This window comes from Hordeum vulgare, chromosome 1H (assembly GCF_904849725.1).
Source record: "Hordeum vulgare subsp. vulgare chromosome 1H, MorexV3_pseudomolecules_assembly, whole genome shotgun sequence".
Taxonomy (NCBI): Eukaryota; Viridiplantae; Streptophyta; class Magnoliopsida; order Poales; family Poaceae; genus Hordeum; species Hordeum vulgare.
The window spans coordinates 478126686-478153407 of record NC_058518.1 but is presented as its reverse complement, the minus strand read 5'-3'; the positions used below and the strand labels follow the sequence as shown (position 1 = coordinate 478153407).

At 43.0% G+C, this 26722-nt stretch overlaps 1 long non-coding RNA gene across 1 annotated transcript; it reads left to right on the top strand.

Moving 5' to 3' along the window:
• Nucleotides 1-1836: 1836 nt before the first annotated feature.
• LOC123416205 lies at nt 1837-2347 on the top strand. Its single transcript, XR_006615884.1, has 2 exons — nt 1837-1936; nt 2030-2347. It is a non-coding gene; the product is annotated as an uncharacterized LOC123416205 (long non-coding RNA).
• The last annotated feature ends 24375 nt before the right edge of the window (nt 2348-26722 follow it).

Genomic DNA, 26722 nt, shown 5'->3' with positions numbered 1-26722 from the left:
CACATTGCGTGAAGCTAATTAGATGGTAAACATGAATATAATTAATTAAATTTACCCGAGACCAATTTTGATATGTCGATTGGCTCCTCCAAAAGTCGATGTTGTAGGTATTTGCACGCGTCATGCTGTTTGATGTGCTTGCTGGCTAGGAGGTGTAGGAGGATGAAGGGCAATGGAGGATGGTGCACACTAATTGATTCTCTTTAAACCAAAATCAATGGCATAGTGTGTCCATGTGATTTTTTTAGGAAATATATCATAGGTGTGCGCATGACTTGCAATTCGATAGAAATAAAGGAATTTGCTTTTGTTTTGGAAAGGTTAGGAAAGTGGTCTCAGATTAATTATTAATAGGTGTAGGATTTTCCACACATATTTGCTACTCGAGATCATGTGTGTATAGTAATTGGTATGAAGGTTTTCATGGAAGATACTATCGTGTCAAAGTTGGATAACAGAAATGATGTTATTTGGTAGGCTCAAAGAAAGAAGGTAAATCATGGTGATTTAATCAGTCATGTGGGTATTCAATGTTTACATTATTTAATCGGCACCTGTGAAATCAGAAACGTTGGTGGAGTCCAGACCCTGGTGGGATAGCCTTACATAAGGGTAGCGAAGGGTGAACTGAGAAAGGATTAAGCCAAATGTCATTGATAGGAAAAGGAACCTTATGTATTTTTGAAGTAGTAGAGATGATAAACATGAATATAATTCATTAAACTTACCTGAGACTAATTTTTGTATGTCGATTGGCTTCTCAAAAAGTTGTTGTAGGTATTTGCATACATCACGGTGTTCGAGGAGTTGTCTGGATATGAGGCGGAGGAGGATGAACATGCAAGGGAGGATGGTGTAGACGAATTGATTGTGTTTTAACCAAAATCAATAGTGTAGTGTGCGTGTGCCATTTTTTAGGAAAGATATCACATATGTGAGTGTGATTCGCAATTTGTTATGGGGGGAACTTGTTTTATTTTTGAAAGGTTCGGAAGGTGATATCACATTAATTATTAGCACGCTTAGGATTTTCCACACATATTTACTACCCAAGATCATGTGAATATATGAGTTGAACAGAAGGTATCCATGGAAGATACCATTTTGTCAAAGTTTGATAACAGAAATGATGCTAATTGGTAGGTTGAAAGAAGAAAAGTAAATTATGGTGACATAATCGGCCATGTCGATATCCAATGTTTACGTGATTTAATAGGCACAGGTCAAAGCATATACATTGGTGGGGTCCCAAATAAAGCAAAAAAATGGGCCTCGTGGGATGGCCTTACGTAAGGGGGGTGAGAGGTGGACGACTTTACGAAGGATTGAGAAAAGGCTCATTGTCATGAAAAGGAACCTCATGTATTTTTTAAGTAGTATAGATGGAGATGGAGATTTTGTAAATCAGGGAGTAGCTCACCTTTTTATGACTATGATGAGTGTCAAATAAGAACATGAGCAACTTGACCATAGTTACTCCATAAACAAATAAAGACTAGGATTACAAAAATGGTAAGACTAGAAGGACATCTTCTTGACACAAAAGAGAGTATTTAGTGCTGCTCACTCTAGGTACGAAAATAGGATCTCGTGAATAAGTTATTTAGAAGATTTTCTTATGTACAATTTACCACTATATATCTTTGAATGTAAAGTTTGGGAAAATAATTAGTGCGAAGATACACTTTTCTGGCACAAGTTATTTAACGAAATAAATGCATGCGCATAAAAATAGGAATAGAGCATTAATGCATGAAATATTTGACCCTTAGAGCATTGACCATGCCTCTATATAAGAAACCATATGTGAAAAGACCAACAAACTATCCACTCCTCATGGCACTACCTACCAGGAACATCACACATGTTCTCTGCTTTGTAGCTCTTCTTGTTATATCTACCTCCTTGCCTTCTACTACAGCAACGAGGGACATAGGTAGTTTAATTTTGGACTCATTTGTTATTTGGATATTCAAGTTTTATATACTTCGTACACACAACACATGGCACTTCCTCTCTATGAACGCAGGTACTAGGGATGATGGTGGAAAACTGTGTTTCCCATTTGAAGAATGCGTGGACCCATGGCAGTATGCGTGGGATGATTGCCAAAACCGATGTGTAAAGCATGGTTATGACTTGTACAAAAGCTACTGCAATAAGCACAATGGTGGTGCATGTTGCTGCATAAAGTGAATGCCATGTTATACTATGGGAAAAGTTGCATCTAAGCTAGGCTGAATAACCCAAGATTTGGTAAATAATACAAGGAATTCAATAAAGTCTGCTTGTCAAAATTATTATTCATGGGATGATTAATGTGGCTGTTAGTTGTTGATGGATTGAATGTTCAAGGATATCATGCACCAAAATATATTTTTGTCAACAATGAACCAAAATGGCTCAGAGTGCCATAGATATTTGATTTAGAAGTTGCAAGAGACAACAATGAACTTGGGGCCAAAATGATCTATTTTTCATCTTCTGAAACTCTCATTTGATCTACAGTTTTTAAAAACTATAATAGGTTTTCACATAAAATAGGAACATTTGCGACATCTGGTTGCATCACTAAACAATATAACTTACAGACTTCTATTGTAGAACTCCATTTTACGATCCCCGTAGCAATTTTTACTCACCAATCTTGGCACTAAAAAGTCCTCCTTTTACTCGCAAATTAAGGCAGGAAAGCACATTGTAGTTAGTTGGAAATGACAATGTGGGTGTGCGGTTTAGCATTTGGGATTTTCTGGGATTATTTGTTTTATGGGCCTAAAGTCCATTAAATTTTCAAGAAACTGCTCAAACATTGCAAGATGTACGATGTAGGTTTACAACTCAAAATTCAAGTTGCCAAACATTAGTCTAGTAACACATTTTTTTTACACAATAGTCATAGTATTGATGTTAAAAACACCATTTGGTGATTGTGTTTTGTTATTATCAACATACCATTTTATATATTTGCAATTAAAGTTCACATTCAGGGAGTTGAAATTCTCCATGCATTTTTGAACCGAGGGATTGATCATTTTTGTGATGACATCGATGAACACCCAAACATGAGCACACATAGAAAGACAATGAGCTTTCATGAAATAGAGGGCATTTAGGAATGCTAATCAGTTCTTGGTACCAAATATAGCTACTCAGGTTATCCTCCATTCAAATAAAACAAAATAAGCTACCTACAATGTACATTTGATATGTAAATTTTATTAATGTGAAATTTTGTGTTATTTAACTTAATTCCATTGTCAAACTCAAGGAACTAATTAATAGTAAGATGCACCTTCTTGGTATGTGACGTGTGTGCTATACATGGATACTATTTAGTTCACCTACTCCACACATAAATAGAAAAGGTAGATGCAGGAAAAAATACCCCTAGAAGAATTCAACATCCCGTTGTAAAGTAATAACATAAGTGAGAGGCGATTTCCTATGCATGGTGGAAGCTACACACCCTTTGGCATAAGTGCTTTTTTGATATATGAGGTATCAAGTTTCTAATAGTATTGGCAGAAGTTCATTCTTCTGTACAGAAATGACTTTTTCTAACTTTTCTTTGTCTTTTTATTATCGTTTTGTCACTAGTGCCTTTTCAATGTCTAGAATAGGCATTTTATCATTTCTCTCAATCTTCTTGCTTGCCTTTTGCAATAATTTCCTGTTTGCTTGCCTGTCTAGTCCAAACTCACTATATTTCCATTATAGAGTTAATTTTCATAGCGCAAAAATAATTTACCGAAATAATTAGAGATAAAAATTGGGGTCATGTGTAGCTACCATCATGGGTAGCAAATTATTTCTGTAACATAGGTAACATACATAGCTTAAGGTCAATCCTGAACAAGGACAACAAGAGAAAAATAATGATGTAATCATTCTATATACATACACACGGAACTCATCAAGAAAAATAGAACAAGGTGATTGGCAGGTGTTATGGTTACATCTACTACTTTCTTCTTCATTTACCCATGAACACTACAAGAAATATGCTAATACACGACGCTATATTTTCGTCGCTACATCGTCATGGTTTTTAATTTACGACGATCCCACAACGAAAAACGAAGCGTCAAAAAACTGACAGCAGCGACGTTTTGATTGAAATCGTCGTAACTTCTACGACGATTGCTGGATCGTCGTAACCTTTACGACGATCCTAAATCGTCGTTGGCAATCAACCTAGTCCTTCGTCGCAGTCCTACGTGGCAAAATTACGACGAAATCAAAACATCATGATTGAAATCAGCCCAACCCATTTCAATTGATCACATGGGCTGTTTTTATTTATTTGGGCTTCTTTTTGTGCCTTAGCCTATTTACAGCCACTTCTAATATATTTTTTAATTTTTTTGTATCATTATAATTTGGTCCCTGGCCTTTTAGTGCCCAAATACATTTGGTCCAGTTTTAGTTTTTGCCTTTTTTCATTTTTGAATTCAGCAACTTTTTGTTCCAAACTTGGTTTCATTTCTATTTGTTGGGCCTTTTCAACCCAATTATTTGTTCAATATTAAATCCAACACTATTTCATATTCAAATCATGAAAATCCAAGTCGAATTAAAATCATCCATCATATAACATCACATAATACATCTCCCAGGTTTACATAACACAATACATCTCCCAGGTTCACATAATACATCTCCCAGGTTCACATAATACATCTCCCAGGTTTGCATAATACATCCAAACTCCAAGTCGATCTCCTCCTTGGGCCGGATGGCGCCTGCAACAGCCACCTGCTTCTGCATCTCCTCGGCGATCCTCTTCAGGTGCTCCATGTTGTTAGGACCTGCAACAAATAGACAGATTTTAGAACCATGCTGGTGTTTCTTTTATGCTGCATACAGTACATAACAGGAACTAAACAAGCATCTATGTGTCAAAGCTAGAGAAAGAACAACACCAGAGAGGTAATAAATAGGATGACTATCAATTGCCAATTGACGAGCATAAAAACACTAACCGTCAGCTCATGTAAACTGAGCTGAGCAAAGGAAGGAGAAGTATAATGTAAGAATGTGGCTTGATATTAATTTTCATACATGAAAGACAACTGGTAATGTCAGTCACTCAACATTTAATAAAACGAAACATTCGTCAATTAATACTACCTATTCATAAAACAGAGATCATAAATTTCAAGCCCAATTGCGAGTACACAATTATAGATCAACTTTAAGATTATCAACCTAAACTATTTATTGGCTAGTCTCACCAAGTCACACAGAGTAGCATACTCACTGGACAAATAATAAAATGGAAGTCAAATACTTGAAGCCCAAGTGCCTTCACAGGCTTATAAATCACCTTAAAAGATTATTAAACTAAACAATTTATTGGATGGCCTCAGTAAGTCAAAGAGTAGCATACCCAATTGGTTGATGATAGAAGGAAGAACATTTTGTAGCTCTGTCAAGTCAAATCATGAATATAATAAGTAATCACGAAGACAACAACATATTAGGATACACATGGATTTTTGTAGCAGACATGTGAGGAAGGGCAAACCAAAGTAGATAGCTTCATATTACAAAGAGTAATCAGGTGCACACAGACATGTGTAGGATGGCCAAAGTTAAAATGAGCATGTTATAAACTTGTTCAAATTGACTAGGACTAGTAAGATATCATAGTAAATGGATCTCTAAAGGATGTAAATGCAGGTTAGTTGTGCATTAAAACGATTGATAAAACTAGTGTCCTGCTCCGACAAAAAAACGTGTGCCTAGATGGTGTTGACGCCCACCCTCTTGAGCGTGCTCTGCAGCCGCTTGTCGTCTGTGGTCGCCGTCTTGTGCACCGCCTTCTTCTTCCTAGACCGAGAATCCTCTGCCCACCGCGTTTAGGGTTTTTGCTGGTGCAGATGCCAGCAAATTAGTAAGAGCTACATTAGTATCCTCCATGAAATTCAAATAAAATGCAGGTGCACATTCTACAGGAAAACTTGTACATATATTCTGTAGTTTAGAACTGTGACAGACTAAACTGGAACTAGTAGTTTGTTTTACAGTTAATTAGATGCCATGTAGACTGCACGCACGAGCCAGTTCACCAAAAAAACTCAAGCTAAAGAGGAATGGTGGGCTATGCATTTATACCTCAACAGCTACAACTAAGCCAGCCAATTGTAAGCACAAAATCTAGTGACTAAATGACACATACCTGGAGGGTCGCCCCAGGGAAACTCTGGATACAGGCCGCCATCCTTAGTAGACATACTGATTGAGTCGGATTCGGCAAGAATCTCATCTTTTGTTGTATCTATAGCAACTATTTCCCTTGCAGTGAGTTGTAACTCTACCATGATCTGAACTGCAACGGATGATGCTTTGTTGTCCAGTTACTTCAATTCTAAGCACAAAATCTAGTAACTAAATGACACACGTATGGAGGGTCGCACTAGGCTGATTTCAGTATACACAAAATGGCAGTGAACTACCTTTTGTTGTTTGACATTTAATGGCTTTTTTGTTGCTTGATGGGTGATACGTCTCCATCGTATCTACTTTTCCAAACTCTTTTGCCCTTGTTTTGGACTCTATTTTGCAGGATTTGAATGGAACTGACCTGGACTAACGCTGTTTTCAGCAGAATTGCCTTGGTGTTATTTTTGTGCAGAAATCAAAGTTCTCCAAACGTCCTAAAAATCTACGGGGAGCAGTTTTGGAAAATAAGAAAAATATCTGCACCAAGTTCCACCTGAGGGGGTGGGCCAGTGGGCCACAAGCCCTGGCTCCGCCACCACCCCCCTGGTGGCGGTCGGCAGGCTTGTGGGGCCCACACGGCTCTGCCGCCGCCAACCTCATGTCTATAAGTTCCCTTTCGTCCCAGAAAAAATAAAAAGAGAAGTTTTCGTCGCGTTTACGATACGGAGCCGCCGCCACCACGTGTTCTTCATATGGAGGCAGATCTGGAGTCCGTCTTGGGCTCCGGAGAGGGGAAATCGTCGCCATCGTCATCATCAACCTTCTTCCCTCTCCAATCCCATGAAGCTCTTCGTCGTTCGTGAGTAATCGATTCGTAGGTTCGCTGGGCGGTGATGAGTAGGATAAGATCTATCATGTAATCAAGTTAGTTTTGATGGGGATTGATCCCGAATATCCACTATGTTCTAAGATTGATGTTGCTACTACTTTGCCATGCTTAATGCTTGGTACTAGGGCCCGAGTGCCATGATTTCAGATCTGAAATTATTATGTTGTCACCAATATATGTGTATTTTAGATCCGATCTTGCAAGTTGTAGTTACCTACTATGTGTTATGATCCGGCGACCCCGGAGTGACAATAACCGGAACCACTCCCGATGATGACCATAGTTTGAGGAGTTAATAGGTTCAGCAAGTGCTAATGCGTTGATCCGGTTCTTTATTAAAAGGAGAACCTTAATATCCTGTAGTTTCCTTTTGGACCCCGCTGCTGTTGGGGAACGTCGCATGGGAAACAAAAATTTTCCTACGCGCACGAAGACCTATCATGGTGATGTCCATCTACGAGAGGGGATGAGTGATCTACGTACCCTTGTAGATCATACAACAGAAGCGTTAGTGAACGCGGTTGATGTAGTGGAACGTCCTCACGTCCCTCGATCCGCCCCGCGAACAATCCCGCGACCAGTCCCATGATCTAGTACCGAACGGACGGCACCTCCGCGTTCAGCACACGTACAGCTCGACGATAATCTCGGCCTTCTTGATCCAGCAAGAGAGACGGAGAGGTAGAAGAGTTCTCCGGCAGCGTGATGGCGCTCCGGAGGTTGGTGATGACCTTGTCTCAGCAGGGCTCCGCCCGAGCTCCGCAGAAACGCGATCTAGAGGAAAAACCGTGGAGGTATGTGGTCGGGCTGCCGTGGAAAAGTCGTCTCAAATCAGCCCTAAAACCTCCGTATATATAGGTGGGAGGGAGGGGACCTTGCCTTGGGGCTCAAGGAGCCCCAAGGGGGTCGGCCGAGTCCAAGGGGGGAGGACTCCCCCCCCCAAACCGAGTTGGACTTGGTTTGGTGGGAGGGAGTCCCCCTTCCTTCCCACCTCCTCCTTTTTTTTTCTTTTCTCTCTTGATTTTCTCTTCTTGGCGCATAGAGCCCTTTTGGGCTGTCCCACCAGCCCACTAAGGGCTGGTGTGCCACCCTCAAGGCCTATGGGCATCCCCGGGGTGGGTTGCCCCCCCGGTGAACTCCCGGAACCCATTCGTCATTCCCGGTACATTCCCGGTAACTCCGAAAACCTTCCGGTAATCAAATGAGGTCATCCTATATATCAATCTTCGTTTCCGGACTATTCCGGAAACCCTCGTGACGTCCGTGATCTCATCCGGGACTCCGAACAACATTCGGTAACCAACCATATAACTCAAATACGCATAAAACAACGTCGAACCTTAAGTGTGCAGACCCTGCGGGTTCGAGAACTATGTAGACATGACCCGAGAGACTCCTCGGTCAATATCCAATAGCAGGACCTGGATGCCCATATTGGATCCTACATATTCTACGAAGAGCTTATCTTTTGAACCTCAGTGCCAAGGATTCATATAATCCCGTATGTCATTCCCTTTGTCCTTCGGTATGTTACTTGCCCGAGATTCGATCGTCAGTATCCGTATACCTATCTCAATCTCGTTTACCGGCAAGTCTCTTTACTCGTTCCGTAATACAAGATCCCGCAACTTACACTAAGTTACATTGCTTGCAAGGCTTGTGTGTGATGTTGTATTACCGAGTGGGCCCCGAGATACCTCTCCGTCACACGGAGTGACAAATCCCAGTCTCGATCCATACTAACTCAACTAACACCTTCGGAGATACCTGTAGAGTATCTTTATAGTCACCCAGTTACGTTGCGACGTTTGATACACACAAAGCATTCCTCCGGCGTCAGTGAGTTATATGATCTCATGGTCATAGGAATAAATACTTGACACGCAGAAAACAGTAGCAACAAAATGACACGATCAACATGCTACGTCTATTAGTTTGGGTCTAGTCCATCACGTGATTCTCCTAATGACGTGATCCAGTTATCAAGCAACAACACCTTGTTCATAATCAGAAGACACTGACTATCTTTGATCAACTGGCTAGCCAACTAGAGGCTTGCTAGGGACATTGTTTTGTCTATGTATCCACACATGTAAATGAGTCTTCATTCAATACAATTATAGCATGGATAATAAACGATTATCTTGATACAGGAATTATAATAATAACTATATTTATTATTGCCTCTAGGGCATAATTCCAAAAGTCTCCCACTTGCACTAGAGTCAATAATCTAGCCCTCACATCACCATGTGAATTACATTGTAATAAATCTAACACCCATACAGTTCTGGTGTTGATCATGCTTTGGTCGTGGAAGAGGTTTAGTCAGCGGGTCCGCTACATTCAGATCCGTGTGCACTTTGCATATATTCACGTCCTCTCCCTCGACGTAGTCGCGGATGAGGTTGAAGCGTCGTTTGATGTGTCTGGTCTTCTTGTGAAACCGTGGTTCCTTTGCTAAGGCAATGGCACCAGTGTTGTCACAGAACAAGGTTATTGGATTCAGTGCGCTTGGCACCACTCCAAGATCCGTCGTGAACTGCTTCATCCAGACACCCTCCTTAGCCGCCTCCGAGGCAGCCATGTACTCCGCTTCACATGTAGAATCTGCTACGACGCTTTGTTTGGAACTGCACCAGCTTACTGCACCCCCATTAAGAATAAATACGTATCCGGTTTGCGACTTAGAGTCGTCCGGATCTGTGTCAAAGCTTGCATCGACGTAACCTTTTACGGCGAGCTCTTCGTCACCTCCATACACGAGAAACATCTCCTTAGTCCTTTTCAGGTACTTCAGGATATTCTTGACCGTTGTCCAGTGATCCACTCCTGGATTACTCTGGAACCTACCTGCCATACTTATGGCCAGGCTAACATCTGGTCTAGTGCACAACATCACATACATGATAGAACCTATGGCTGAAGCATAGGGGACGGAGCGCATATGCTCTCTATCTTCATCAGTTGCTGGGCACTGAGTCTTACTCAATCTCGTACCTTGTAGAACTGGCAAGAACCCTTTCTTGGACTGTTCCATTTTGAACCTCTTCAAAACTTTATCAAGGTATGTGCTTTGTGAAAGTCCTATCAGGCGTTTTGATCTATCCCTATAGATCTTAATGCCTAGAATGTAAGCAGCTTCTCCTAGGTCCTTCATAGAGAAACTTTTATTCAAGTAATCCTTTATGCTCTATAAAAACTCTACGTTGTTTCCAATCAGTAATATGACATCCACATATAATATTAGAAACGCCACAGAGCTCCCACTCACTTTCTTGTAAATACAAGATTCTCCAACCACTTGTATAAACCCAAATGCTTTGATCACCTCATCAAAGCGTTTGTTCCAACTCCGAGATGCTTGCACCAATCCATAAATGGATCGCTGGAGCTTGCACACCTTGTTAGCATTCTTAGGATCGACAAAACCTTCGGGTTGTATCATATACAACTCTTCCTTAAGGAAACCGTTAAGGAACGCCGTTTTGACATCCATCTTCCAGATTTCATAATCGAAAAATGCAGCTATTGCTAAGATGATTCTGATGGACTTAAGCATCGCTATGGGTGAGAAAGTCTCATCGTAGTCAACTCCTTGAACTTGTGAAAAACCCTTTGCCACAAGTCGAGCTTTATAAACGGTCACATTACCGTCAGCGTCCGTCTTCCTCTTAAAGATCCATTTGTTCTGAATGGCCTTGCGGCCCTCAGGCAGTACCTCCAAAGTCCACACTTTGTTCTCATACGTGGATCCTATCTCGGACTTCATGGCTTCCAGCCATTTGTTGGAATCTGGGCCCACCATTGCTTCTTCATAATTCGCAGGTTCATTGTTGTCTAACAACATGATTGATAAGACGGGATTACCGTACCACTCTGGAGCAGCACGTGGTCTCTTCGACCTGCGTGGTTCGACAGAAACTTGAACTGGAGTTTCATGATCATCATCATTAACTTCCTCCTCAACCGGCGTTGCAATGACACAGGTTTCCCCTTGCCCTGCGCCACCATCGAGAGGGATGAGAGGTTCGACAACCTCGTCAAGTTCTATCTTCCTCCCACTCAATTCTCTCGAGAGAAACTCCTTCTCGAGAAAAGCTCCGTTTTTAGCAACAAACACTTTGCCCTCGGATTTGAGATAGAAGGTGTACCCAACTGTCTCTTTTGGGTAACCTATGAAGACGCACCTTTCCGCTTTGGGTTCCAGCTTTTCAGGCTGAAGCTTTTTGACATAAGTATCACATCCCCAAACTTTAAGAAACGACAACTTTGGCCTTTTGCCATACCACAGTTCGTATGGTGTCGTCTCAACGGATTTTGATGGTGCCCTATTTAAAGTGAATGCAGCTGTTTCTAATGCATAGCCCCAAAATGATAACGGCAAATCAGTAAGAGACATCATAGATCGCACCATCTCTAATAGAGTACGATTACGACGTTCGGACACACCATTACGCTGTGGTGTTCCAGGCGGTGTTAACTGTGAAACAATTCCACATTGTCTTAAGTGAGCACCAAACTCGAAACTCAGATATTCACCCCCACGATTAGACCGTAGGAACTTGATCTTCTTGTTACGATGATTTTCCACTTCACTCTGAAATTGCTTGAACTTTTCAAATGTTTCAGACTTGTGCTTCATCAAGTAGACATAACCATATCTACATAAATCGTCAGTGAAGGTGAGAAAATAACGATATCCGCCGCGTGCCTCCACGCTCATCGGACCACACACATCGGTATGTATGATTTCCAACAAGTCACTTGCACGCTCCATTGTTCCTGAGAACGGAGTCTTAGTCATCTTGCCCATGAGGCATGGTTCGCACGTGTCAAGTGAATCAAAGTCAAGTGACTCCAAAAGTCCATCAGCATGGAGTTTCTTCATGCGCTTTACACCAATATGACCTAAGCGGCAGTGCCACAAAAATATGGCGCTATCATTGTTAACTCTAACTCTTTTGGTCTCAATGTTATATATATGTGTATCGCTATCAAGATTCAATATGAACAATCCTCTCACATTCGGTGCATGACCATAAAAGATGTTACTCATAGAAATAGAACAACCATTATTCTGTGACTTAAAAGAGTAACCGTCTCGCAATAAACAAGATCCAGATATAATGTTCATGCTCAACGCAGGCACTAAATAACAATGATTTATGTTCATCACTAATCCTGACGGTAACTGAAGTGACACTGTGCCGACGGCGATTGCATCAACCTTGGAACCATTTCCTACGCGCATCGTCACTTCATCTTTCGCCAGCCTTCGCCTATTCCGCAGTTCCTGTTTCGAGTTGCAAATATGAGCAACAGAACCGGTATCGAATACCCAGGCACTACTACGAGAGCCGGTTAAGTACACATCAATAACATGTATATCAAATATACCTGATTTTTCTTTGCCCGCCTTCTTATCTGCCAGATACTTGGGGCAATTGCGCTTCCAGTGACCCATACCCTTGCAATAGTAACACTCCGTTTCTGGCTTAGGTCCAGCTTTGGGTTTCTTCGTTGGATTGGCAACAGGCTTGCCGGTCTTCTTCGAATTGCCCTTCTTGCCTTTGCCGTTTCTCTTGAAACTAGTGGTCTTATTCACCATCAACACTTGATGCTCTTTACGGAGTTCAGACTCTGCGACTTTCAGCATCGCAAACAACTCGCCGGGAGACTTGTTCATCCCTTGCATGTTGTAGTTCAACACAAAGCCTTTATAGCTTGGCGGCAGTGATTGAAGGATTCTGTCAGTGATAGCTTCTTGCGGGAGTTCAATCCCCAGCTCAGCTAGACGGTTTGAGTACCCAGACATTTTGAGCACATGTTCACTGACAGATGAGTTTTCCTCCATCTTGCAAGCATAGAATTTATCGGAGGTCTCATACCTATCGATCCGGGCGTTCTTCTGAAAGATAAACTCCAACTCCTGGAACATCTCAAATGCTCCATGACGCTCAAAGCGACGTTGAAGTCCTGGTTCTAAGCCATACAAGACTGCACATTGAACTATTGAGTAGTCCTCCTTACGTGCTAACCAAGCGTTCTTGACATCCTGATCAGCCGTAGCGGGTGGTTCATCTCCTAACGCAGCATTAAGGATATAATCCTTCTTCCCAGCTTGTAAGATTAGCTTAAGATTACGAGCCCAGTCTACAAAGTTGCTTCCATCATCTTTCAACTTAGCTTTCTCTAGGAACGTATTAAAATTCAGGATGACTGTCGCGTGAGCCATGATCTACAACACAAATATATTCAAAGTGGACTTAGACTATGTTCAAGATAATTAGAGTTTAACTTAATCAAATTATTCGCTAAACTCCCACTCAAAAAGTACATCTCTCTAGTCATTTGAGTGGTTCATGATCCACTTACACTAGCTCAAGTCCGATCATCACGTGAGTTGAGTATAGTTTCAGTGGTAAGCATCCCTATGCTAATCATATCATCCATATGATTCATGATCGACCTTTCGGTCTCATGTGTTCCGAGGCCATGTCTGCACATGCTAGGCTCGTCAAGCTTAACCCGAGTGTTCCGCGCGCGCAACTGTTTTGCACCCGTTGTATGTGAACGTTGAGTCTATCACACCCGATCATCACGTGGTGTCTCGAAACGATGAACTGTAGCAACGGTGCACAGTCGGGGAGAACACAATTTTGTCTTGAAATTTTAGTGAGAGATCACCTCATAATGCTACCGTCGTTCTAAGCAAAATAAGGTGCATAAAAGGATTAACATCACATGCAATTCATAAGTGACATGATATGGCCATCATCACGTGCTTCTTGATCTCCATCACCAAAGCACCGACACGATCTTCTTGTCACCGGCGCCACACCATGATCTCCATCAACGTGTTGCCATCGGGGTTGTCGTGCTACTCATGCTATTACTACTAAAGCTACATCCTAGCAAAATAGTAAACGGATCTGCAAGCACACACGTTAGTATAAAGACAACCCTATGGCTCCTGCCGGTTGCCGTACCATCGACGTGCAAGTCGATATTTCTATTACAACATGATCATCTCATACATCCAATATATCACATCACATCATTGGCCATATCACATCACAAGCATACCCTGCAAAAACAAGTTAGACGTCCTCTAATTTTTTGTTGCATGTTTTACGTGGTGACCATGGGTATCTAGTAGGATCGCATCTTACTTACGCAAACACCACAACGGAGATTTATGAGTTGCTATTTAACCTCATCCAAGGACCTCCTCGGTCAAATCTGATTCAACTAAAGTTGGAGAAACCGACACTTGCCAGTCATCTTTGAGCAACGGAGTTACTCGTAACGATGAAACCAGTCTCTCGTAAGCGTACGAGTAATGTCGGTCCAAGCCGCTTCAATCCAACAATACCGCGGAATCAAGAAATGACTAAGGAGGGCAGCAAAACGCACATCACCGCCCACAAAAACTTTTGTGTTCTACTCGAGAAGACATCTACGCATGAACCTAGCTCATGATGCCACTATTGGGGAACGTCGCATGGGAAACAAAAAATTTCCTACGCGCACGAAGACCTATCATGGTGATGTCCATCTACGAGAGGGGATGAGTGATCTACGTACCCTTGTAGATCGTACAGCAGAAGCGTTAGTGAACGCGGTTGATGTAGTGGAACGTCCTCACGTCCCTCGATCCGCCCCGCGAACAATCCCGCGATCAGTCCCACGATCTAGTACCGAACGGACGGCACCTCCGCGTTCAGCACACGTACAGCTCGACGATGATCTCGGCCTTCTTGATCCAGCAAGAGAGACGGAGAGGTAGAAGAGTTCTCCGGCATCGTGACGGTGCTCCGGAGGTTGGTGATGACCTTGTCTCAGCAGGGCTCCGCCCGAGCTCCGCAGAAACGCGATCTAGAGGAAAAACCGTGGAGGTATGTGGTCGGGCTGCCGTGGAAAAGTCGTCTCAAATCAGCCCTAAAACCTCCGTATATATAGGTGGGAGGGAGGGGACCTTGCCTTGGGGCTCAAGGAGCCCCATGTGGGTCGGCCGAGTCCAAGGGGGGAGGACTCCCCCCCCCCCAAACCGAGTTGGACTTGGTTTGGTGGGAGGGAGTCCCCCTTCCTTCCCACCTCCTCCTTTTTTTTTCTCTCTTGATTTTCTCTTCTTGGCACATAGAGCCCTTTTGGGCTGTCCCACCAGCCCACTAAGGGCTGGTGTGCCACCATCAAGGCCTATGGGCTTCCCCGGGGTGGGTTGCCCCCCCGGTGAACTCCCGGAACCCATTCGTCATTCCCGGTACATTCCCGGTAACTCCGAAAACCTTCCGGTAATCAAATGAGGTCATCCTATATATCAATCTTCGTTTCCGGACCATTCCGGAAACCCTCGTGACGTCCGTGATCTCATCCGGGACTCTGAACAACATTCGGTAACCAACCATATAACTCAAATACGCATAAAACAACGTCGAACCTTAAGTGTGCAGACCCTGCGGGTTCGAGAACTATGTAGACATGACCCGAGAGACTCCTCGGTCAATATCCAATAGCGGGACCTGGATGCCCATATTGGATCCTACATATTCTACGAAGATCTTATCGTTTGAACCTCAGTGCCAAGGATTCATATAATCCCGTATGTCATTCCCTTTGTCCTTCGGTATGTTACTTGCCCGAGATTCGATCGTCAGTATCCATATACCTATTTCAATCTCGTTTACCGGCAAGTCTCTTTACTCGTTCCGTAATACAAGATCCCGCAACTTACACTAAGTTACATTGCTTGCAAGGCTTGTGTGTGATGTTGTATTACCAAGTGGGCCCCGAGATACCTCTCCGTCACACGGAGTGACAAATCCCAGTCTCGATCCATACTAACTCAACTAACACCTTCGGAGATACCTGTAGAGTATCTTTATAGTCACCTAGTTACGTTGCGACGTTTGATACACACAAAGCATTCCTCCGGTGTCAGTGAGTTATATGATCTCATGGTCATAGGAATAAATACTTGACACGCAGAAAACAGTAGCAACAAAATGACACAATCAACATGCTACGTCTATTAGTTTGGGTCTAGTCCATCACGTGATTCTCCTAATGACGTGATCCAGTTATCAAGCAACAACACCTTGTTCATAATCAGAAGACACTGACTATCTTTGATCAACTGGCTAGCCAACTAGAGGCTTGCTAGGGACAGTGTTTTGTCTATGTATCCACACATGTAAATGAGTCTTCATTCAATACAATTATAGCATGGATAATAAACGATTATCTTGATACAGGAATTATAATAATAACTATATTTATTATTGCCTCTAGGGCATAATTCCAACAGCTGCCACGGGAGGGATGGACAATATATGTCATGCAAGTTCTTTTCCCTAAGCACGTATGACGACACACGGAATGCATGCCTACATCACATTGACGAACGGGAGCTAGCTACATATCTATCCGTGTTATAGCTGTTGCATGATGAATATCATCCAAACAAATCACCGATCCATTGCCTACGAGTTTGTCCTACTGCTGTTACTTGTCTTGCTCTGCTGCAGCTACTACTACTGTTGCTACGGTTGTTACTTGTTTTGCTCTGCTGCTGCTACTACTGTTGCTATTACTGTCGCTTGCTACTGTTGCTACTTGCTACTGCTGTCACTACTACTGTTCCTTGCCGCTGCTATTGCTCGTTACACTGCTGCTACCTGCTACAATCTTGATTCGCTGATCGTTGACGGGAACTGACAATTTCCGTCAACGAGGAAACTTGGCGCCATTGATACAATCGTTAGGAATAGTCGGCCATCAAGAGATCGTTTCTGACAACGTTGTTATCATACTACTTTGCTACTGATACTTTGCTTGCAGATACTAATCTTTCAGGTGTGGTTGAATCTGGCATATTCAGCTGCTAATACTTGAGAGTATCCTATCACCTCCTATAGGCGAATCAACAAATTTGGGTCGAATACTCTACCCTCGAAAACTGCTACGAACCCACGCGCTGGTGGGCCATCAACAACATTCTTCTAGTTTCGTTGTCGGGGAGTGCTAGCAGCATTCTTCTCGTGCCGTTGCAGGGGAAGGTTTGTTGTCATCAGCATTCGTCTAGCCATCGCCAGAGATTGCAATCAGCATTTTTCTGGCGCCGTTGCCGGGGAGGTATTGCTATATTCTCTGAGTTACTTGGGATTTATATCTGCTGATCACTATGAAGAATCTGAAGGATCCAAAGACCAAAGTCTTGCCCTCAACTATGAGGGGAGGTAAGGAATTGCCATCTAGCTCTGCACTTGATTCACCTTCAGTGATGAGTAAGTTTGCGACATCACCTCCTGCTAGAAATCTTGATATGTCGCCTGTGCTTGATGATGTTTGTGATACTACTGCTAGAGATGCTATGCTTGATACTATGCCTGCTACTACTAGAGATGCTATGCTTGATACTATGCCTGATGATACTATGCTTGATACTGCTAGAGATGCTATGCTTGATACTGCTAGAGATGCTATGCCTGATACTGCTTTGCCTGATGATGCTAGAGATGCTATTTTGCCTGATGATGCTAGAGATGCTATTTTTCCTGATGATGCTATGCGTGACAGTGCTAGAGATACTCCTTTGCCTGATGTTCCACTAGGAGTGTTCCTTGATTATCATATTGCTAGAGTTACTGCCAATGCTCGTGATGCTTCTGAAACTGCCGATACTATTGAGATAGAACCTGCTTTTGCTCCTGCTAGATCTAGCTCTCCAAGATATGAATTGCGTGATATACCTGAGGGTTATGTTATGGAGGGAGAGATAGCTGAGGATTTTCTTGCGTGTAAAGATGCCTATGATGCTGAGAAATTACTTCTCAAGTGGAAGGAAAAATCTCGGGAAGCTAGGATGAAAAATGGCCCGAAGTTTGCCACTTCGCCTATCTTTGTCACCGATAAGGATTATGAATTCTCTGTCGACCCTAAGATAATCTCTCTAGTCGAATCTGATCCTTTTCACGGTTATGAGTCTGAGACGGTCATAGCCCGTCTTGCCAAACTATCCGAAATAGCCAACCTTTTCACTAATGAGGAGAAGATCCGCCACTACTATATCCTTAAGCTATTTCCTTTCTCTCTAAAGGATGACGCTAAAGCCTGGTTCACCTCTCTTGCTTCTGGATGTGTGCGTAGTCCCCAGGAGATGGTCTATTACTTCTGTGAGAAATATTTCCCTGCCCATAAGAAGCAAGCTGCCTTGTAGGAAATATACAACTTTGCTCAACTCCAAGAAGAGAGTCTTCCACAAGCTTGGGGGAGGCTCGTCCAGCTACAGAATGCTTTGCCTGATCACCCTCTTAAGAAGAATGAGATACTTGATATCCTCTATAACGGACTTACCGATGCCTCTAGAGACCACCTAGATAGTTGTGTCGGTTGTGTTTTTAGGGAACGAACTGTAGAACAAGCTGAGACCCTACTGAATAACCTCTTGATCAACGATAATGCTTGGACTACTCCCGAACCACCTCCTAAGCCAACTCCTAAGAAAAGAGGTACTCTATTCCCCAGTCTCGAAGATATGCAAGAAACCAAGAAATCTATGCAAGAGAAAGGCATTAGATCTGAAGATGTCAAAAATCTACCATCTATCGAAGAGATCCATGGTCTCGATAACCCGATACAGGTAGTGGAAGTGAATTCTCTGCGTAGGTTTGATGAGAGTGATATTCCTTTTGATAAACCTGCTAGCCTATGCTTTGATGAATTCGACAACTTTTTTGCCACACAACAGAGTTTCAATGATTATGTTAGCAGACATTTGGAACAAAGTACTCGTATGCTTAGCCATTTAAGTGCTTGTGTAGACAGAAATGTCAATGATTTGAAGCTTCTGAGTAAACATGCCTCTATGATTACTACTCAGGTAGAACAAGTACTTAAAACTCAGAATGACCTGCTCAATGAATTAAATGACAACTTTGTCAGAGTCATTACTAGAGGAGGCAAAATGACTCAGGAACCTTTGTATCCTGAAAGTCATCCTAAGAGAATTGATCAAGACTCTCAAGGAATCAATGCTGATACACCTAGTCATCCTAGGGAGAAGAAGAAGGATGATAGGAGCCTACACGCCAGTTCACCAAATACTGTCACACCTGAAGAACCTAATGATATCTCTGCGTCTGATGCAGAAAGACAATCTGGTGATGAACATGAACCTGGTGACAATATGGACAGTGATGTTCATAATAATGCTCAACCTAGCAATGATGAGGATGTGGAGATTGAACCTACGGTTAATCCTGATAATCCACGACCTAAGAAGTACGATAAGAATGACTTCACTTCTAGGAAGCATGGTAAAGAAAGAGAGCCATGGGTTCAGAGACCTTTGCCCTTTCCTCCTAAGCCATCGAAGAAAAAGGATGATGAGGATTTTGAGCGCTTCGTTGAGATGATAAGACCCGTCTTTCTGCAGATGCGGTTAACTGATATGCTCAAGATGTCTCTGTATGCCAAGTACATGATAGATATCGTGACTAATAAACGGAAGATACCAGATCTTGAGATCTCCACCATGCTTGCCAATTACACTTTTAAAGGTGGAACTCCTAAGAAACTTGGTGATCCCGGAGTGCCCACTATACCTTGCTCAATTAAAGGAAACTACGTAGGAACTGCCTTATGTGACCTTGGAGCCGGTGTTAGTGTTATGCCGCTTTCACTTTATCGTAGACTTGAATTGGATAAGTTGACATCCACTGAAATTTCTCTGCAAATGGCCGACTAATCAACTGCTTTCCCTATCGGCATTTGCGAGGATGTGCCTGTTGTGGTTGCTAACACCACTATCTTAACAGACTTGGTTATCTTGGATATTCCTGAGGACAATGCCATGGCTGTCATCCTCGGAAGACCCTTTTTAAACACTGCAGGGGCTGTTATAGATTGCAACAAAGGCAATGTCACTTTCCATGTCAACGGTAATGAGCACACAGTGCACTTTCCGAAGAAACGATATCTAGTACATTGCATCAATGCTATCGAAAAGACTTCATCGATTCTCATTGGGAGCTTTGAATGCCCTATTCCTCGTGTCAAGATGAAGTATGATTTGCTTGTTGGGGAGATACATATCCCCATTGAGGTGACTTAGTGGCTATTCGAAAATTCTCCGTTCTCTCTTACGATTCGAGAAGGTTTTGTCATAAGGACTTGATCAATCCCATTGACGGATTTCTTTCGATGACCATGAAACAGATGAATCAAGGAGTCACATACCTCTATTTTAAGCTTTCTTTTTCTGTTGCTTAGAAGAAAAATGATAGAATTAGTTTAGTTTTTCCTGTTTTCTCTTTTAGCGTCCCGGAGAAAAATACCTCGAAAATAAAAGTTCTCCGATGGTCCTGAATATTTAGTATGCTTTTTTTTGGAATTTTAGAAAATTTCTGGGCCTGAGAGCTGGCCTAGGGGCCAGACCAGTGGGCCACAAGCCCTGCTACCGCCACCTACCCCCCTGGTGGCGGGGTGCAAGCTTGTGGGGCCCACAGGCACCCCCTCCACTCATTCCAGCTCCCAGCCTCTTCTTCCACCTCTAGAAAAAATTGTTTCGCAGCTCAAACCCGTGTTCTTGCTCATTTGGCTGTGATTTTCGATCTCCTTGCTCAAAGCACCATTCTCTGAACCGTTTTGGGGAAATTACCCCTTGGTAAGTGACTCCTCCATTGGCCCAATTAGTTTTTGCTCTAGTGCTTTGTCCTTCGCGTATTCTTGCTACCTTGGTGACCCTGTTCTTGAGCTAGAAATGTTGATTTTAGCTGGTCCCAAGTAGTTTTAGCGTGTGATACGGTCTCTAGGCACTAGTAGGAGTAGTTGCTACAAGTTGGGTTAATCTTTATTCGATTTTCTTTCAAAGTCTCTAAAAATTTCAGAATTTTTCAGAGATAGAAAAAGGAAAAGATGAGGAGGTTCTTGAGAGGCTCTTCAAGCCGTAACCCCAAGGAGGATGAGAAGAACCACCCCAAGTACGTAGTCCCTAGAGTCACAGAAATTCGAGCGTGCGAGTGGCCAAGTGATGAATTTTTGCGCACCGCCGGACTTTATGAAGACTTTTATTACTTGGTGGAGAACGCAGGTCTTACTGCGTTCATTGAAGTTAAGTGCCCACAATACCTCCTCCTCACCAATATTTTCGTTCAAAGCTTCAACTTTTATCCGAGGAAGAATCCTCCCATGGTTGAGTTCATGATTTACGATGTCCCCTAGTGCATGACGCTGCAGGACTTTTGCAATGTATGCAAATTACCTTATGTTGGGGATATCTGTAACCCTCGTCCACGGGACTTGGAGGATTTCATTGGTTCTATTGCTGTTGGAGAGGAGAGAGGAGTGTCTCGCGCTAGAATTGCTAGCATACATTTTCCTGTGCTTCGGTACTTCTCACTATTTGTGGGAAAATGTTTGATTGGCCGTGGGGAGGCTGGATCACTTAGTTCTCCAGACCTTGCGGTTTTGCACGAAGGCCTTTATAACGATAAGAGTTATAGCCTGGGCGCTATAGTAGCTCAACTGTTGAACCTGAACCGTTCTAAAGGTGTTGTCTATGGAGGTATCTATGCTACCCGTCTTGCCAGACACTTTGAGATACCCATTAGACTGGGAGAGGAAGGAGAGATGCTTCTCCCTGAGAGATATCTGGATTATGACAGCATGGTTCGCCATGATTTTCTAGATAGAGATGCTAGTAGACGGATGATTTATAACCTGGTGTTTAGTCAGGGTACTCGAGAGACTATTACTTTGCCTGCTCCTTATTTGTTTGATCTTCATGCAGGCAGGTACACTATTATGCCCGCGGACATCTACGCATATTGGGGTTGGCCGAACCACAGACGCCCGTGCCCGAGCCACCAGTCGAGTACCACATGCCAGCTTATCATTGGGAGCCAGAGGAGCTCACACAACAGTGGCATCCACCGTCTGCTCAGAAGTATCCTAGAGCTGGTTATTTCCCACCTTGGGAGTAGACCAAGCTAGGCCAAAATCCTAAGCTTGGGGGAGTACGTGTTCTCACCGACTTTACATTCATGCTTATGCTTTCACTTTGTTAGCCGGTGTTTACACTTTGCCACTGTATTATCCATGCTAGTTTCTTTTCGTTTTCTTGTTTTCTTGTTCAGTGTCCTTTTGAGAAAACCCAAAAAGATTTTTCTTTCTTCTTTTGCTTGTTGGGAGCTTTCCCGTGTAAATAGTTTTCTTTTTCTTTGTGTCAAGGTAGAAGATATTGGTTATAATGTTTAGTGGTTCTTACGTGCTTACCTGTTTAGCTTTCAAAGAGCCATATTATCTTGTCTTCTCCTTTGTGTTTGCCTGCAGATTCAGGTTAGTCCAATGCGCTTATTATCGTTATCATCGTTCGATCGTGCAAATGAAAGGCAACAATGATGATATATGATGAAGTGACCGAGACTGAAAAGCTGGTATGAACTCTATCTATTTTGTTTTTGTAAATATGACAAGCTTGTCGACCTAGATTTAGCTTTGTTGTGAGAGAACCATGTTTGCAATGACAACTCAGAGATCATAGTTTTTGATGCCATGCTTATTTAGCTGAGAGCTTATAATGGTTTGTCTTGAATGCCAACATAGATTTTGAGATGACTATGATGTAGTATGATAGGATGGTATTCTCCTTTGAATGTTTCAAGTGGCTTGACTTGGCGCATGTTCATGCATGTAGTTGAAACAAAATCAACATAGCCTCTATGATGTTCGTGTTCATGGTGACTTATATCCTGTTCATGCTTGCATTCAATGTTAGTCAAACTCATTGCATCTTGATGACTGTTGTCGCTCTCTAGTTGGTCGCTTCCCAGTCTTTTGCTAGTCTTCACTTGTACTAAGCGCAATACTGCTTGTGCATCCACTTCCATAAACCCAAAAGTTTTTCCATGAGAGTCCACCATACCTACCTATTTGCGGTATCTACCTGCCGTTCCGAGTAAATTTGCATGTGCCATTCTCTAAACCTTCAAGAAATAATTTGTTTTGCATGCCCAAACCGCTCATGTGGTGACAGAGGGCTATTGGTATCTTCCATGCTAGGAGTGTTATACTCGACATGTGTTTATTCACAGTCATTCACGAGAAAGGGGCCGGTAATTGGAATGCCTAGTTCCACGCTTAAATCGAAAACATAACTGTAAAACAAGACTCCCCCCGGATTGATGTTAGTATGGCCGGTACCCGAGGATTCGGCTAGCCATGGAGTGTGATTGATTGGTGGTGGGGGAATTAAAACTTTACTTTTCTGTTTGGGAACCGCCTATAGCATGAGTATCATGGAAGATATTGAGAACTCTTGGTCATTGCGTTGACAATGAAAGCATGCCACCCAAAATTATTATCTCTGTTTTCAAAGCTTGAGCTCTGGCACCTCTGCAAATCAATGCTTCCCTTTGCGAAGGGCCTGTCTATTTATTTTGCTGTCGAGTCATCCTCCTCTTATATAAGAACCAATTAGAGAGCACCTCTATCATTATTATGCTTTGCTTTTGATTGATATTGAGTATGACTATGACTCGATCTTCGTTGCTATGAATTACAATGTTTAGTCAGCCCTTGATCTTTGAAAGTGCTATGCATTTATGTTTTGCGGTCTCAGAAAGAGCTAGCGAGATACCAGCTATTCATATTGCTTCATGCTTGTTTTGATTGAAGTGTTTGTATTTGAAACTCATTATTATTTGCTCGTTAGCTGATTATGCCATTGATATTAGTTTACCGTGAGACCTTTATGTCATTTGCTTATGTGGTTAACTTGTGATCTTGCTGAAATTCTGGTTATGAGTTAGACATAGTTGCAACAACAAGATCAAACAGAGTTTGTCAAAGTTTTTCTTTCTCTCTCAGTTTGTCAACTGAGTTGCTTGAGGACAAGCAAGGTTTTAAGCTTGGGGGAGTTGATACGTCTCCATCCTATCTACTTTTCCAAACTCTTTTGCCCTTGTTTTGGACTCTATTTTGCATGATTTGAATGGAACTAACGTGGACTGACGTTGTTTTCAGCAGAATTGCCTTGGTGTTATTTTTGTGCAGAAATCAAATTTCTCCAAACGTCCTGAAAATTTACGGGGAGCAGTTTTGGAAAATAGGAAAAATATCTGCGCCAAGTTCCACCTCAGGGGGTGGGCCAGTGGGCCAGAAGCCCTGGCTCCGCCACCACACCCTGGTGGCGGTGGGAAGGCTTGTGGGGCCCACACGGCTCTGCTGTCCCCAATTCCAGCTCTATAAGATCCCTTTCGTCCCAGAAAAAAAGAGAAGTTTTGGTCGCGTTTTCGATACGGAGGCGCCGCCACCACCTGTTCTTCATCTGGAGGGCAGATCTGGAGTCCGTCTTGGGCTCCGGAGAGGGGAAATCGTCGCCATCGTCATCATCAACCTTCTTCCCTCTCCAATTCCATGAAGCTCTTCGTCGTTCATGAGTAATCTATTCGTAGGCTCGCTGGGCGGTGATGAGTAGGATGAGATCTATCATGTAATCGAGTTAGTTATGATGGGGATTGATCCCTAGTATCCACTATGTTCTGAGATTGATGTTGCTACTACTTTGCCATGCTTAATGCTTGTCACTAGGGCCCGAGTGCCATGATTTCAGATCTGAAATTATTATGTTGTCACCAATATATGTGTGTTTTAGATCCGATCTTGCAAGGTGTAGTTACCTAATATGTCTTATGATGCGGCAACCCCGGAGTGACAATAACCGGAACCACTCCCGGTGATGACCATAGTTTGAGGAGTTCATGTGTTCACCAAGTGCTAATGCGTTGGTCCAGTTCTTTATTAAAAGGAGAACCTTAAAATCCTGTAGTTTCCTTTTGGACCCCGCTGCCACGGGAGGGATGGACAATAGATGCCATGCAAGTTCTTTTCCCTAAGCACGTATGACGACACACGGAATGCATGCCTACATCACATTGACGAACGAGAGCTAGCTACATATCTCTCCATGTTTTAGCTATTGCATGATGAATATCATCCAAACAAATCACCGACTGTTGTTACTTGTCTTCCTCTACTGCTGCTGCTACTACTGTTGCTACTGTTGTTACTTGTTTTGCTCTGCTGCTGCTATTACTGTCGCTTTCTACTGTTGCTACTTGCTACTGCTATCACTACTGCTGTTCCTTGCCGCTGCTATTGCTCGTTATACTGATGTACCTGCTACTATCTTGATTCGCTGATCGTTGACGGGAACTGACAATTTCCGTCAACGAGGCAACTTGGCGCCATTGATACAATCGTTAGGTATAGTGTGCCATCAACAAATCGTTTCTGACACCGTTGTTATCATACTACTTTGCTACTTTTGCTTGCAGATACTAATCTTTCAGGTGTGGTTGAATCTGACATATTCAGCTGCTAATACTTGAGAGTATCCTCTCACCTCCTATAGGCGAATCAACAAATTTGGGTCGAATACTCTACCCTCGAAAACTGCCGCGAACCCACGCGCTGGTGGCCATCAACAACATTCTTCTAGTTTCGTTGCCGGGGAGTGCTAGCAGCATTCTTCTGGTGCCGTTGCAGGGGAAGGTTTGTTGTCATCAGCATTCGTCTCGCCATCGCCAGAGATTGCAATCAATGGGATCGATTGTCAGGAGTGATGGGGCCTGGTGTTTCTCTCTATAGGTCACGACATCGGAACCTGCAACAACAAAGTGTGCCAAGCCCTTCTAGTTTTGGATGAAACTTCAGCTAATAATACTTTTGCCAGAAGAAATCTATGATATTACTTTTATAAAAAAGCTACAAATAAATAATTTCAGAGTACTATATTTAGTTGCAATGAAAATATACTGAAAATTAGTGCCATCACTGATTGTAATTACCCAATGAGCGAAAGATTCAGTTGATTCTGGACAAACCAAGCTGGCGGCCTCCCTACCAGTGATGAGCTCGAGAAGAAAAACCCCAAAGTTGTACAAGTCGCTGCTCGCTGAGAGCTGTGCCAAGGAATGTGCCCTGAGGACACATGGGTAATGGTCAGATATATAAGAGCGGAGTTGACGCAACAGAAATGAACTACAGAATATGTTGCTCAGGGATCAGACTTCAGAGCTTCAGACAATCTTACTTTGGATCCTGGTAGACGCCGTAATGCAACCCGTTGAGAGGCGAGCCGGGGTCCTCGAGCCCTCTGAGCAGCGGGTCGACTCCAGCGTCGGACACCTTGGCGATGAAGTTCTCGTCCACCAACAAGTTGCTCGTCTTGAAGCCCTTATGGATCAATGGAGGCGCGAGGCTGTGCAGATGGTCCAGGCCTGCGATGCAGTTCAGAGTTCAGATACTCTATTTCTTAAATAAGCACGAGTGCATTGTGTGATCCAATCGCTCGAGTACCAGGGCTAAACTCGCCGAGTTGAGACAATCCATGGTGTGATTTGACCATTCAAGTCCGTGTACATTCATATAGAGACTACCGAACGCACCAGATTCATTTCAGAAGACTACCACAAACCCAATCAGTCGATCTCAAATATGACCACACTCGGAGTATACTTCTCGGAAATAATCAATGATGCAGAAAGAGAGGGACGACACCTTTCTTGGAGAGGATCTTGGCCAGGCATGGGTCATTAGGCACGACGGTGTAGTCGCCCTTGCAGTTGCGGTAGACGGCCGCGCGGTGCCACACCTTGG